The 14,216-nt window shown below is 62.3% G+C and overlaps 1 protein-coding gene across 3 annotated transcripts in view; it reads left to right on the top strand.

The window, feature by feature from the left end:
• The first annotated feature begins 581 nt into the window (after nucleotides 1–581).
• Nucleotides 582–14,216, top strand: part of SBNO2 (strawberry notch homolog 2) — a 48,381-nt gene continuing 34,746 nt past the window's right edge. For 2 of the 3 annotated variants that reach the window (XM_074351310.1, XM_074351313.1), the window contains exon 1: nucleotides 3,996–4,132. The gene's annotated coding sequence lies outside the window, so the exon portion shown is untranslated. Of the gene's footprint in view, nucleotides 705–3,995; nucleotides 4,133–14,216 lie in introns of those variants that run through there. The other variant, XM_074351311.1, reaches the window with a different exon arrangement.

Genomic DNA, 14,216 nt, shown 5'->3' on the forward strand with positions numbered 1-14,216 from the left:
TTGATGACAAGAAATTCAGAGTCGGGCTCCTCTGGCTTTGGGGTAGCAGCTTGGCCTCTTCCAGCCTTGGTCCTGCCACCAGGTAAGCTTCAAAGATATGGCTCCTCCACCATCCCCCACCACGCATCCAGCATGTATGGGCAGATCAGGTGACCTCTGACCCCACCCCATTGCCTTGCTCCATAACATTCAGTGGCTCCCTAGTGCCCCCAGGATAAAGGCCTCTCTCGAGGTTTCTGGGCCCCCTACTACTACACCTTCCACTTTGCAGCCTCACTGCCCTGGCTGCCTGGGCCCTGCACATGCTGCTCCAGGCCTTTGCACATGCCAGGCCTTCTCCCTGCTGGGTCTTCCCCTCTGGGCTTGATGGGTGGGCTGCTGCTCTTTCTTCCCTTCCGACCTGCTCCCCAGTGTCAGGGCCCAGCCTCGTCTCAGCCTTGTGTTGGGGGGTGCTTTAGTCAGGTGTCACATGTAACCCCTACAGCCCTGGCATCCCAGCTTCAGCGCAGAGGCGGGAAGGCCTGTCTGGGGTGGATCTCAAACCTGTCGGACGGGTTTGTGGTTCCCTGAAGTTGCCCTGGCTCAGAGGCAGCCCTGGCCTGGCCTGGCAGGGTCCAGCTCTGGGCTCAGGCCGGGCAGGAGGGAGCTGCAGGATCCGGGAACCAGGCCAGCATTGCCTGAGGACACCTCCGGGCAAGCGGCAGGTGGGCCCGGGGACAGGGAGGGCGAGGTGGCTGGACTGGGCAGAGTCAGCTGTCCTCTGAGGGCTGCTGGTGGGAGCAGAGATGGAGGGAGGGACAGACGGGGTATGTGGGGACAGGGACAGAGGCAGAGAGAGGAGAAGGTAAGTGATGGGAGAGAGATGCCAGGGGCACAGACACAACTCTGGGGCCTGGGCAGGCCTTGCTGTTTCTGCCTCAGTTTCCCCTGCGGCACCACAGAAGGGTCTGATGGGGCCCCAGGAAGAGAGAAAAGAGGCGAGGAGGGGAGAGGGAACCGAGTGGCAGGGGGGAAGTGGCCATGGAAAGTAGAAGTGGTGGGGGACCCAGGTCCCGAGGCGGGAGGGAGGAGGCTGGGAACACTGGGGCTTTCCAGAATGTGGAGAAACAGGAAGTGGCAAGGCCCTGCCCCCGCCGGCTGGGCCAGGCTGGGCCCACCTGCCCGGCCTCACCTGCCCGGCCACCCCAGGCTCCTCCCCCGCCGGCCTCAGTCTCCCAGACTGCAAGCCGGGCCTAGCCCTGGCATCCTTCCCAGGAGGGAAACTGAGAGTTAGCCCAAGAATCTCCTTGATGCACAGGGAAGCCCCCAGGGACCTGACTTTCCATCTGTCCGTCCACCTGAAGTTTTCTGCTGTTTCAAATAACGAAAACGACAGGGGAGGACCCCGCTCTGAGCTCACCAGTGTTCCTGGTTCTAGCGCTGTGCGCACTGGGCAGGTTCAGCTCTGGGACCCCGTTTCTGCTGATGGTCCTTCCGCGTTGGGTCCCTTAATTGCATCAGTAAAAATACAGGACTCCCAGTTAGACGTGGATTTCAGATCCACAGAGGCTACTTCTTCAGTACAGGTATATCCCAAATATTGCCTGGGACACAGTGGCACTGGAAAATGATCCCTCATGTACCTGGAATTCCAGTCTAACTGGGCATCCTGTATTTGATCTGGAGACCCTTGCTGGAGCCTGGTCGAAGTGCCTGGGGGACAGGCCCTGCGTGGGGCGGGGTTGAGGGAGGGCTTGAAGAGGAGGCTCTTGGACATTAAACAGGCCCCTCGCCACAGGCCTTCTGTCCCCGTGGGAGGAGGAGCCTTGGGCATTTTGCCCACTGAATGTTCACTCGGGTGGCGACCCCACGAGCCTGGACTACACCTGGAAATGGTCATAATGGCTGAGTACTAGACGTTGTCCATTCAGCTATCTGAACCATCTTGCAGGTAGCTACTATTATTACCACAGGTGGGGAAATGGAGGCACAGAGGGGCAAAAGCACTTTCCGGGGGTCACACGGCACCCAGCTTTCGAGCTCTGTCCCTTCTGCAATCCCAGGCCGCCTCTTGCGATTCCCTGGAAATCCCCAAATCTGACTAATTCCCTAGACATCCCCAGAGTTGGCAGATTCCTCCACGCTGAGATGGCTGGACCCACCCCGGCCTGGGCAAACAGCCCCCATTTCAGGCAGAGTCACCCGTAGGGGGCCTCGTGGTTTCCCGAGGTGGACGTGGCAGAGGTCAAGGCCATGCCTCCCTGGACTACTCTGTGACCTCGGGCCGGCTGCGGGACAGTTCGGCGCCTCGGTTTCCCCAGCAGTGAAATGGAGGTAACACCAGCCCTGACCTCAGAGGGTCACTGTGGGAAAAGGGCCAGTTCTGGGGACGTGACTTAGGACCTCATCCTGGCCCTGCACTCAGGGGCCTGTACTGAGTCAGTGCTCGCTGTCTTGACGTTCTTAATACTCGTTGAACCAGGGCACTGCATTTTCACCTCTCATTGGGTCCTCCAGTTGTGTGGCTGGTCCTGTGTGAGAGGAACCGTGGAAGTGTCACCAGACACTCCTCCCCAATCAGCTTATTTGCCTTTTGAATCCTAAGTGCCTATTGCTCAATTTGACTTCTTCTCATTAGTTGTATAACAGGTAGTTTCAAAGGCAAGGTTACAACCCAATTGCTAAAGACCACGCATGCCAAAGTGAAGCTCACTCTGGATAAATCACTTCTCTCAGGGTCTCGGTTTCCCCATCTGCTCCCTTGGGCTTGTAGGTATGGGTACAGGGAGTCCTTAGCCTGAATTTTTAGGGCAAACAGATTTTAAACACACTCATCTCCCTTACCAGACCAGGCCTTTAAACAGCTTTTAATTTGCCCGAACCGCCCTTCCTAAGCTTAGCTGTCTGGCAAACTGCTACTGGAATTTCAAAGCCCCACCTTCAGCACCCCACTCTTCACGATGTCCTAGGCACAGACTTCACCACTCCTTGGGCCCCAGGCCTAATCTTGCAGTTGGGAGCATCTAGTCCTGGCTCTGTTCCCCCCAGACTGGGGACTTCCTGAAGGCAGGAATGAGAACTAAGTCCTCTCTGAGGCCCCAGATTTGTCCAGCTCAAGGTCAGGCACACAGCAGCCTCCGCAAGAGTTCACTGAATAAACAAGCAGAGGTGACCTTTAAATTCAGGGGGTTGGAATGGGTACAAGAGGTCTCTGGCTGGTGTGGTGAGTGGGCCCAGGAAAATGGTAGCAGTGCCCGCACTGCTGGGGAGCAGGTGGTGCCTCCTGCCCTGGATGTGTCTGAGCCGCCGGCCACCCCGCGGTAGGGCCAACGAGCTCAGGTCACAGGAACACTGTTGTGCCAGGGCTGAGTCCACACTCTTCCCAGCAGTGAGGCACATCCCTGCTTCGGTCGCATCAGGCCCCTGGAAGCCCCACTGGGGAGGGAGCCGTCGGGGAGCCCCCTAGACCCCCGCGGCCCCGCCTGAGAGGGCCCTGCTTCCTCTCCGCCTGGCCCCTGGAGCTCACCAGACCCTGTGCGCCGTTCTCTGTGTGGCGGGGTGGTCTCAGAGCTCCCACCCCGCCGCGGAGACACCAATGAGCAGACAACAATGATCGATGATCGGCAGGGAGGCGATAACCGGAGGGAGCGCGACTGGGGGCCCAGCGCCCTCTCACGTGGCTGCGAGTGAGTCTCTGTTGAGAGGCTTCCGAGCCAAGATCTGGGTTATACAAGAACCCCCGCGGCTGAGAGGTCAGGGTCAGAATGCACCAGGGGAGGGCACGGCCGTGCAAAGGCCTGCTGGTGGGAATGGCTCCATTAACCCTCATGCTGCAGAGGAGGAAACTGAGGCTCACGAGGAGAAGCCACGTGACAGGGCCTCAACAGGAGCTGGGGGTTCGGGGTTCGAACCCGGGATCGCTGGAGTCCGAGCCCCGCCAGAAGGCAGAAGGGCCACTGCGGACTCAGGGAACACAGCCGGCGGCATAGCACCGCCCACACCACGCCTACCACAGGCCCCGCCCCGCGGCATGACCGGAAGTGCGCGGGGCCCCCAAGATGGCGCCCGAAACCCGGAAGTGAGCGCGACCGCGGTGAAGCTCGGAGAAACGGAGGCGCCGCGGGCTCCGCGCCCGACCGGACCCGGGTCCGAGGTGAGGCGCGCCCGGCCCCAGCCCCGGCCCGCCCCCGCCGTCCCCGCCCGGCCGAGCCGCACTCCCCGGCCCGCGAGGGTCCTGGCTCCCCGCGGCAGCCCGCGCCCCGGGCCGGGGGTTCTGGAGTTCCGGGGTTCCCGGGCCCTGGGCGTGGGGAGCGCGGCGGCGTGGCCCCGCCCTCCGCCGCGACCCCCCGACCCCGCCCTCCGCCGCAACCTCCCCAGCCCCGCCTTTCACCGCGACCCTCCGACCCCATCCTCCACCGTGAACTCTGACCCTGCCCTCCTCGGCGACCTCCGACCCTTGGCTCTTGTGACCCACCCCCGACCCACCTTCGCGTGAACCTTGGGCCACGGCGACTCCCCAGCGTTTCCTTCTCGCTCTCCTCTGATTCTGTGACCCCCTCCCTTCTTGGTGACCCCCTATCCCGCGCTCCCCGGTGATCCCTGGCTTTACTTCTCCCGTGACCCTTGACCCTGCACTTCTCTGTGTGTCTCCAGCACTTCCTGACCCCCTCCTAACTGCCCCTCCGCCAGTGCCCGAACCCTCTCTTCTTGAGACTCTCAACCTCCATGACCTTAGCCCCTCCCTTTCTGGATGGTACCTGACCTCAGTTCCTGCCCTTCCTCCTCAGTGTCCTCTCTCCCAAGGCTTCTCCACCTGTCATGGCTTCTCCGCCCTGGGGCTCCTGATCCCTGTGTTTGCATAGGTGGGATTCCGCATCTTTGGGATGGATGCTTTACTGGCTTTAGCTGACCTGGCAGAGCATGTGGGGTGGAATGCCCCCCGGGACTGGCACTGGGAACCTCCTCAAGGATAAGCTGGAGGGAGGTGGTGGGCAGAGGTGGCCCCCGCCCCAGAGGTGCCTAGAGCTGGAGTGGGTTGAGGAGCAGACGGTGTGGGTGGACGGGAAAGGTGCAGCCACGCACAGTGCATCTTCCCAGCATCCAGAGCAGTGTCTGGGACGGGCCTGGGTTGGGAGCAGAGACCTGGATGGACATCCCGGCAGGAGTGCCTGGGAGGCTTGAGTGGTCTTGTAGCATTGCCTTATCGATGTTCTGCAAAGGGAAAAAGAGACTGTGTCAACTGTGTCTGCACTAGCCCCCCACAACCTTGCTTCTTGGGGTGCTCCTTGGTCCCTCCTGCCCCGAATGCCCTTTCTCCCTGCCCACTGCCCGACCTGGCCAGCTTTCGTGCCACCTGTTTGCACCCCATATCGGAGGGTGCCCAGCCTGGAGGCAGCCTGGGATGAAGCTTGCTGGCAGGCTGTGGGGTGGTGAGTGTTCACATGGTGGCATGGGGGCTGCTGTTGGACTTTAGTTGGGAACCTGGTTACCTGCTGTCAGGCCAGGTGATCCAGCCCTGAGCCCAGCCTGGTGGGTCTGTCCCTGCAGGCACTTTGGGAAGGTTCAAGGAAAATGGGGCTGGGCCCTGGGGGCCACAGACCCTGGAGGGGAAAAAGGCCACCTGTCCGAGGCATGAGACTCCAGAGAAGTCCAGGACCAGCATCGGCCAGTAGATGTGAGGCCCTGCCCGTCCCCAAGTCCAGATAGCCGAGCCTGACCTGACCTTGCACTTCTTGTTCACTGCACTGGGCCCTGCGTGCCCGGCTGCAGGGGCATCTATGCTGTCAGGGACCCTTATGAGCAGGGGAGGCCTAGTGCCCCGTCCTTGGTGCTGAGACCTGAGCCCGTTGGACAGCCTGGAGAAGCCACTGCCGGCCCGTCTGCACCTTTTCTTGCAAACCATGGGCTTTCCCCAGGGAGGCTGCAGAGGTGGGGGATGGCTGCTCAGGGCTGTCTACTTGGGGCGACTGGGTGGGTGGGCTGGAGAAGGGCAGGACCAGCGGGTGGTGCTAGGACCCCCCCCCCCCATGGCCGGGGAGAGGCAGGTATGTGCCTTATAGACCCTGGGGAGCCTGGCGAGTGCAAGACACCGTCCCCAGGGACAGCGAACTTGGGGATCCAGGGGAAGGCGCTCTGGGATTTCAGAGGGCATGAAGGCCCTTTGTTTAACTTTGAGCTTCTGTGCAGACTTCTGCTCACACCTGCCTGGAGCCGGACCCGCACTATGTGTGTGTGTGTGTGTGTGTATTGGGGGGAATCTGCTTGGCAGGGGGTGGAGGGAGCCCCAGGGGCCCAGACGAGGGGTCTGATTTCCAGGGTAGCCTGTGGGGCAGAGCACAGAAGAGGCAGGGGCACTTGGATTTGAAGTTGGAGTTGGGTAGGGCAGGCTGGGCCACAGGTGTGCAGCCCGTGGCCAGCTCTCTCCAGCTGCCTGACCTTGGGCCAGCCACCAGCCCCACTTGGGGGAAACTGAGGCTGGACCTTCCTGGCCCGTGGGTTTGGTTCTCACTGGGGACGAGACCAGCCCAGGCTGGCTCAGCTTGATTCGAGCAAAGTCTCAGATGCCCCTCCAGCAGGGGCCGGGTGGAAACGCTGACCCAGCACGAGGCTCTGGCCGCGTGAGCGAGCTGGGCCGGGAATAAAGAGGCCGCTGTGTCCAGGCCCCAGAGGCTGCCTCCCTCCCGGGACGGCCTCTGCCTAACGATGCTTTTACAGCCGCTGGCGGGGGCGGGGATCTGCTTGTCCCCTGGGTGGGGTCACGTCATCGAAAAGTGAAGACACTGCAGGGCTGACACACAGGCCGGGGAGACCTCCCCCACCCCCACCAGCGCAGTTCCTGGGCACGCATGCGCCTGCGAGGACACAAGTGTGGTGTGCGCAGCAGTGCGCATACCTGGAGAGTGTGTGTGTGTGTGTCTCGTGTGTGCTATGTGCACTTTTGTGCATGCATGGTCAAGTGTGTGTACATGTGAGAGTGTGTGTGTGTGTTTTGTGCATGTGCGATCTGGCCTGGGCAGGTTGTAGCCTCTCCAGCCACTTTTTCTGCAGCCCAGGGCCTTGTGGTCAGGCGCAGGGAGGGCCAGGTGTGGCCGGCTGCCTGGTGTTGCTGAGAGCGAGGTCACTCAGACCTGTCCAGGCCTGGCCTGCCCTGCCCTGCTCGCCTGCCATCTCCCCCATCTGCCCAGGCCGGTGCAGCCTCGAGTTCTGATGCCTATGGGTCCCCTCTCCCCTGACCGGAAACCCAGTCCCTGTCCCTGGGTACCTGCTGCTGGCAGGTCAGTCCACAGGCGGGACCTTAATGGGGCTGAAATGGAAGCAAACTTCCTTCATCATCCCATGCTGGGAGGTGTGGCCGCCCTGCCCTTGAGTGGGTAACTCAGGTGAGGGCCTGGACTGTGGATTTCTGCTGCTCTGGGCTTGCCAGGCCCCCTGGGGAGGCAGAGCTAAGACTTGTCATTTACATATAGCGACGTGGACAGACCTTGAGAACACGATGCTCAGTGAGAGAAGCAGACACAGAAAAACACACAGTGTGCGATTCCATGGATGTGAAACCTCCAGAGCAGGCCAGTCCCCAGACACAGGGAGGGGGTTCCTGGTCATCAGGGGCTGGAGGAGGGGGCAGGGGTGACTACTGATAGGGACGCGGTTTCTTTTTGGCGTGATGGAATGTTCTGGATTCGATAGAGGTTGTTCTTGCACAACCCCGTGGATGTATCAAATGCCACTGAATGGTACACTTTAAATGGGTGAAGTGTGTGGCATGTGAATTGCATCTCCAAAAACAAAAAAGTGTTAGAGAAAGAGAGAGAGAAAGCAGGGTCTGGTCAGCCCTCAGATGCCATGGGCTGTGGCCTGGGGTGAGTGGGCGTCGGTCAGTCAGGCGTTTTCTGGGGCCCCACAAGGCGGGAGAGAGGATATGTGGTGTCCACGTTTTAAGGAGGGTAAAAGGCTCCCGTGGGAGTGCCCAGGCCCTACCTTTGTCCCAACTGTTCCTGCAGGAAGTGGTCTTGGAGGGACGTGGGCTCGAGGTACAGGGGTGCCTTGGACCGTGTGTGGGCAGTGGGAGGCCTGCTAAGCCCCTCCTGGAAGCCTGGGCCCTGCAGGAGGTGGCAGATGGGGCTGGCTGTGTCCTGGCCCCCCTGTCGGTTCCCCTGCTTGGGCGGGCTACCCTCCCCAGCCCCGTGAGGCCAGATGACGGTGGGGAGAGGAGGCCCCCCAAATCCATCCATTGCAGTGACTCCCCCTGTGCCCATGGGGCAGGAAGGGGGTGTCCACAGCATAGCCAGCGGGAACACAGTCCTAGGGAAGGCAGTGAACTTGACCCTGGCTGTGTGCCGGCGCAGGGGAGTGGTCACCTAGCACCTCCCTTAGTTCTCAGGTTCCCCTTCCAAGCCAGGAGCCTGCCCAGCCTTCCTGGGCCCCAAGGGGTAGGGCCTGGCCAGGGCAGGTGCCCCAGGCTGGGCCTCGGTCCTTATAGGAGCCGATCCCCAAGTGAAACTGAAAGAGGCCCAGAGGGCCTGCCTCTGAGGCCTGCAGCTGGTGTGGAGGGCTGCGTGCCACATTCCGGAAGGCGTCGGGCCGGGGGTCAGAGGCTGACACAGGAAGCAGGGATGGAGGAGGGAGGGCCGCGGACCTGCAGTAAACGTTTATGGCCCTGACTCACCACCGGGATGGTGTGAGTGTCCCGCTCACTGATGGCCCAGAGGTGCTGGGAGCAGCCTGGGTGGATGGTGGGTCCTCTACCCATGAGGTGAACTGAGGAACACCAGCCTGGGACCTGCAGTGGTGTGGGCATGGGGCCCTCCCTCTTTCGGCCGTGCCCTGTGGGTGTGCACTGGGTCTGGGGGTGCATAGGGTCGTCGGAGCTCAGCGGTGTTGGGAGGAGAGGGCTTTGCTCTGGGAGCTGCACAGTGGGGACGTGGGACCCCTGAGCATGCCCAGCTGCTGGCCCAGGCTGCTTCTGAGCTTGGCAGTCTCGGCCCAGGGTAGGGGGACCTCTCCTGGTGTCGCCTGGGGCATTTTGGGGGATTTCATCAGATTCTGGCCCTCCAGGAGCTCAGCTGACTGTTTAGGGGGGGTCGCGGCTCAGGGTGGGTGAGCCCCCAGGTAGGTATCGGGGGCTGCTGGGGACAGCCCTGGTTAGGGAGTCCTGGTTGGAAACCCGAGGGCTGGGCAGCTCTGTCCCTGGCACCGTGGGAACCTGGGGGAGGGCGCCCCACACTGGGATAGAGGTGGAGTGCAGCTTTGAGAAATCAGGGTCTGCCACCCCCAAATCCAGGCCTGCCACTGCTCTTGCAAAACCAGCCCATCTGGAAGCCCTGGGCTGCATTCCTGCGTGGTGGAGATTGTGCTGCACCAGCTGCCAGCTGGGCCGCCCACCAGCCCAGCAGCTCTTCTGTGGTCCTGAGGAGGCTCCTGCAGGAGGGGCCAGCAGGGTCTTACCGCCTCCAGGCACCCACGGGGAGCTGGCCCGTGTCCCCAGAACCTGTTACCCTGCTGCCTGCCTGTCCACTTGCAAGCTGTCCTCGCTGGATTCTGGGGTTGTCTTCGTAATGGCCCCAGAGACACCCTATCCTGGTCCTGGGACCTGCAGACATGTCACCTCACACACAAAGGGACTCCGCAGGTGGGGTTAAGTTAAGGCCCCTGAGATGGGGGTGACCCTGGATTCCCGGGGGACCCCGTGTCCTCACAAGTGTCTGTAGACGCAGAGGACTTTCTCCACTGGAGGCTGAAAGGAGCTTGAGAGGCAAAGCTCTGGGGCCCCATGTGCTGCTGCTAGCTGGAGAGGTGGGGTGGCCCGGCCCACCACCGGCACGGAGTTGCCCTCGGCCCTGCCGACAGGATGAGAGCTGAGCCTGGGGCCTCATATGAGACCTGGCGCTGCGGGCCGGCGAGCTGGCCTGGGCTTCTGAGTTTGTGGGCACTCATCTCAGGTGAAGAAGAAGCAGATCCAGGCTCTGCCAGCGGATCTTGGGGTTCCCGTTACTGTGACTGGGGGCATCTGCCCTCTTCTTAGAGGTGGGCACAGGGACACGCAGAACCTTCCTCCTGCAGAACACCGGTGCCCTTTGGCTTGGGCGAAGGTTTCTTGTGATGTTCTTGGCACCAGGCTGGACTGAAGGAGCTCAAGGAGGGTGCTGATGGGTCGGATTGCTCACCCAGGACTAGTGCGACCCGGCCTTGGGCAGCACCAGCCGCTGTGTGGCTCAGTGCTCTCCGAGGCGCTGGATAGAGAGACCTGGCATGCTGGCTGGCCAGAGGCTCTCCTGACATCAAGCAGGGATGGCAGCAAGCTCCAGAAGGCACAGACCACCCTCCTCACAGACTCTGGACAGACTGGGGCAAATCAGCGTCAAAGGACTAGGAAGTCCAGCCCACTGGGGATTGGCTTAACATCCACTGGGGGAAGAAGACTTGGGGGTCAGAGAAGACCACAAGCTCAGTGTATGTAAAGCCTTTTAAAGAGCATGAGTTATCACAAGCCCTGAGCACGCTCTTCCCAGAAGAACCCACGTGGAAGAGGCCCTGCTGCCATGGGCAGCCTCGCCACCCCTGTCCATGCGGACAGAGGTTCACAGGTCCGCCCGCAGCAAGGGTGGGCCACGGGCACACACACAGCTGGAACTCTGTCCTCGCCAGCGGGCTCTCTGTGCCTGGAAGACCCAGGCTCAGGGTCCCCAGCTGAAACTGAGGAGACTCCCTGGCCTGGTCCCCATTCCTCCCTGGTGCCCCAAGCTGTGCCCCACAAGAGCTGTGGGACTGTAACAGGTCCTTACAGGTGCGGCCCGGCTGCTCTGGGCGTGCAAGCCGCTTTTGGAAGCGCCCTCCCTGCCGTGCAGCACCCTGCAGCGGTGTTCCGTGCCCTCGGCGGACAGGCCCGCGGTCTCCGACGCAGCCGGCACAGGCGGCCCGCGTCTGTGCCTCCAGGACTCCACTCCAGGGTCTCCGCTTCTGCGTAAATGCTGTAAACGCTCGTCTAGGCCACAGCACGTGGGTCTGGGGCTGGTTCTGCAGTCTCTGCTCGCAGCCAGCCTTGCCCTCGTGACCGCTGGCTGGTCTGGGGTGCGTGGGGGGAGCCCTGATGCCTGCTGCCTGCTTTGCCTGCCTGGCTCTGTCGTCAGGTGTATGGCTGCCCCCGACCCCGGGTCCCGGACGGAGGCCGGCATTCGGGGACACCTGTGTGCTCCCCAGGGGCCGGGGCCCATGTGATCTGGCCCTGCTGCTTCCACTCAGGCTTGGGGTAGGGGGATGACGGGTGGTGGACTTGCACTCCCACCGTGGCTTCCTCCGTTTGGCCTTGTGCTGAGCAGCCCAGGCCAGGGCTGAGGCATTGAACGAGCCGCCTCTGATGCTGTGGCCCCCCAACGTGGGGGGAGACGGCTTCGTGTCCCAGCAGGCCAGGAGGTTCTACAAGAGATGGCTTGTCACTTCAGAAACCTGCTCCCAACAGAGCTGGGAGCCTGGCCCCCAGCAGGGCCTGTCACCCCATTGACAGCAGAACTGGAAATTCAGCCCTTGGCCTTGTACGCTCTTAAACGGGGCATCTGAGCGGGACCCACCCCGTCCTTTTTCCCAGACAGAAGGGCTCCCCTCCCACCCAGCTGGTGCGTGCACAGGGGCTGGCCCCTGCTGTCTTGGCACCCTGGACCTGCAGCGTCCCACCTGCCCCCGGGAACCCTGTAGAGGCCACAGGTTGCTGCTTGGCACCAGCCACGCCCAGGCAGTGGTGCTCCTGGCCCTGGGGTGGGGGTCACAGGGGTTTGAGCTGAGGGTTCTGATGGCTCTGGCTGAGGTTTGCCTCCTCCTTCTCTCCGAGTGTCCCCGGACGGCCACTATGGTTGATCACGCACTGGGTGGCTTAAACCACAGAGATTTACTTTCTCACAGTCCTGGAGGCCAGATGTCTGAGAGCAAGGTGTCTCAGGCTGGGAGGTGTCCTTCCTGCCTATTCCAGCTTCTGGGGGCTCCGGGCGTCTCTCGGCCTGTGGTCATATCACCCCGGTCTCTGCGTCCGTCTCCTCTGTGTGTGTGAGTCCAGGATTCTGTCTTACGCAGATACCAGACTTTGTGTCAGGGCCTCTGCACTGCAGTACCTAATTTTTTAACATATTTCACTTGCAAAGACCCTGTTTCTAAATGAGGACCTGTTCCCGGATTCCCGGTGGACGTGATCTTGGAGGAAACCAGTCTCTCCAGTATGCTTCCTCTGTCCCACCAGGCTCCCCCTGCACCCTGGGCCCTGCTCCAAACCCCCACCTCCCACCGTTCACCAGCTGCCCCAACCTGGTGTGTCCCACCCGAGCACCTGGCCTCAGTGGTCAGTTGGTGAAGAAGGGCTCCTGAGGGACCCTCCCTCGGAACCCTCTCCCTTGCCTCCCCTCCCCCTTCCTTTGCGGCCCACTGGCGGACCCGGTGTCCAGGGGCACATGCCCTTGGGGATCCTGAGGGCTGAGCTGTGCCAACAAGCCCAGCCTGGACCTCCGTGTGGGGCCAGTGCCCCCAGGAGGTTGGCTCAGTCCCCTGTCCCTTCGTCCCTCTGATTTCAGCACACACTTTCTCGGCTGGGCATCTCCATCTGGGAGCAGAGGAGTCTCTCCAGGGTGTCCCCACCTGGGCATGCCTACAGGGGACTGACCCCAGGCTGGCTCTGACCAGTTGGGTGAAGAGGGATTGGTCCCCAGACATCTCGGTCGGCTAAGTCGGGGCCCAGCCAGGCCTCCAGGTTCCATCAGGGCCTTTGCTCCCATCCTAGGACCCCAGGGCCATGGCTCAGAGCCCAGCGGAAGGTGGCCAGGAGTCTGCCGTCCTGTGCCATGTGGGAGACCAGCGGGTCCCTGATGCCTGAAGACGGGGTTCCTGGGGGACACAGATGAGGTATCAAGTGGCCAGCAGGGCCTGGGCACCGCCAGGTAGAGGGTCTGGGGGGTGCCTGGGGGGCCTGAGGAAATAGAGTCCAACAGGCCCAGCCACTAGCCCTGGGGGCACCTGAGGTCTGGCCAGGGTGGCAGGGCCAGGCGGGCTCAGCAGAGGGGCAGGGGTGGCCGCGGTCAGTGGCCAGCCAGGCACGCCCGAGGGGCCAGGCTCTCCCAGACGTTGCCCTTCCCACGTTCTGCTCCCCCTCCTCCCCCGTTGTCCAGCCTCAGCCCCTAATTCCTTGATCTTTCTCTTTTACAACGACTCATTCAAACCTGAACTCAGAAGGAAATCCTGCAGCACAAAGCAGGCTGAAGGGCAGGCCCCTCCCCGAGAGCACCTTGCGAGCACCCCGCCCCACATGCTGTGGGACTCACGCCTGAAAATCCATGCTGGGTGCCCCCCACCGGTCACACTCCCCACCACCAGACCAGGCCTTAGTTACTTCCTCAGCCCCTGAGACCCCAACGTGTGGCCGGAAGGCCCCCCGGGGGTGTGGCAGTTCACCCCCTGGAGCTCCGGAGCTGGGGGCAGGGTCCTGTTCCCAGGACTGCAGGATGGAGGAAGGTGGGGACATGAAGGAGGGCTGTGTTTGGGGGCTGCCCCAGTACTGGGTGGGTGGGGGGAAAGTGTGAGCAGGAAGCCCAAGACTGTGGAGGTGGGGTGGGGAAATGATGGGGAGGGGCACCAAGGGATGGGCCCTGGGGGCACGGGGTGGGGGTGGTGGGCACAGTGTCCCTCCTCCCCAGCCCCTGACAATCAGGAATCCACTTTGTGTCTGTGGACTGGCCTGTTCTGGACGTCTCACATCTGTGGACTCACACACTGTGTGTCCTTCTGTGTCTGCTTCTCTCCCTGAGCGTCGTGCTCTCAGGGTCCGTCCACGGGGGAGCGGGTGTCAGGGCTGCTCTCCTGGTCACGGCTGAGCGATGCTTCCGCGTGTGGAGGGATGCGGTCTGTGTCCATCCTCCATCGATGGACGCTTGTATTGCTCCCGCCTTTCGGCGGCTGTGGGCCCCGCTGCCGTGGACGTGCGTGTGTGGGCCTCTCTGTAGACGCGTGCCTCTGTCTGTCCCGGGTGGGCGCCTGGGGACAGAATTGCTGGGTCTTTGGTGGCCGCCTCGCCGTCCGAGGTGCTGCTGACGCCCAGCTCCACCACTTGCCACCCCGCCCACCGTGTCTCCTTGGCCCTGGTCTGTGTCCCTGGTACCCAGCAGCCACGTTGACTCTCAGCCACGCCCCTCCCCTCTGCACAGCCCCTCCAGGTCCAATTCTCAACCCCTGCTTGGTCAGAGAAGCCTCTTGGGGTCCCCAAGGCA

This window comes from Camelus bactrianus, chromosome 22 (genome assembly GCF_048773025.1).
Source record: "Camelus bactrianus isolate YW-2024 breed Bactrian camel chromosome 22, ASM4877302v1, whole genome shotgun sequence".
Classification (NCBI taxonomy): Eukaryota; Metazoa; Chordata; class Mammalia; order Artiodactyla; family Camelidae; genus Camelus; species Camelus bactrianus.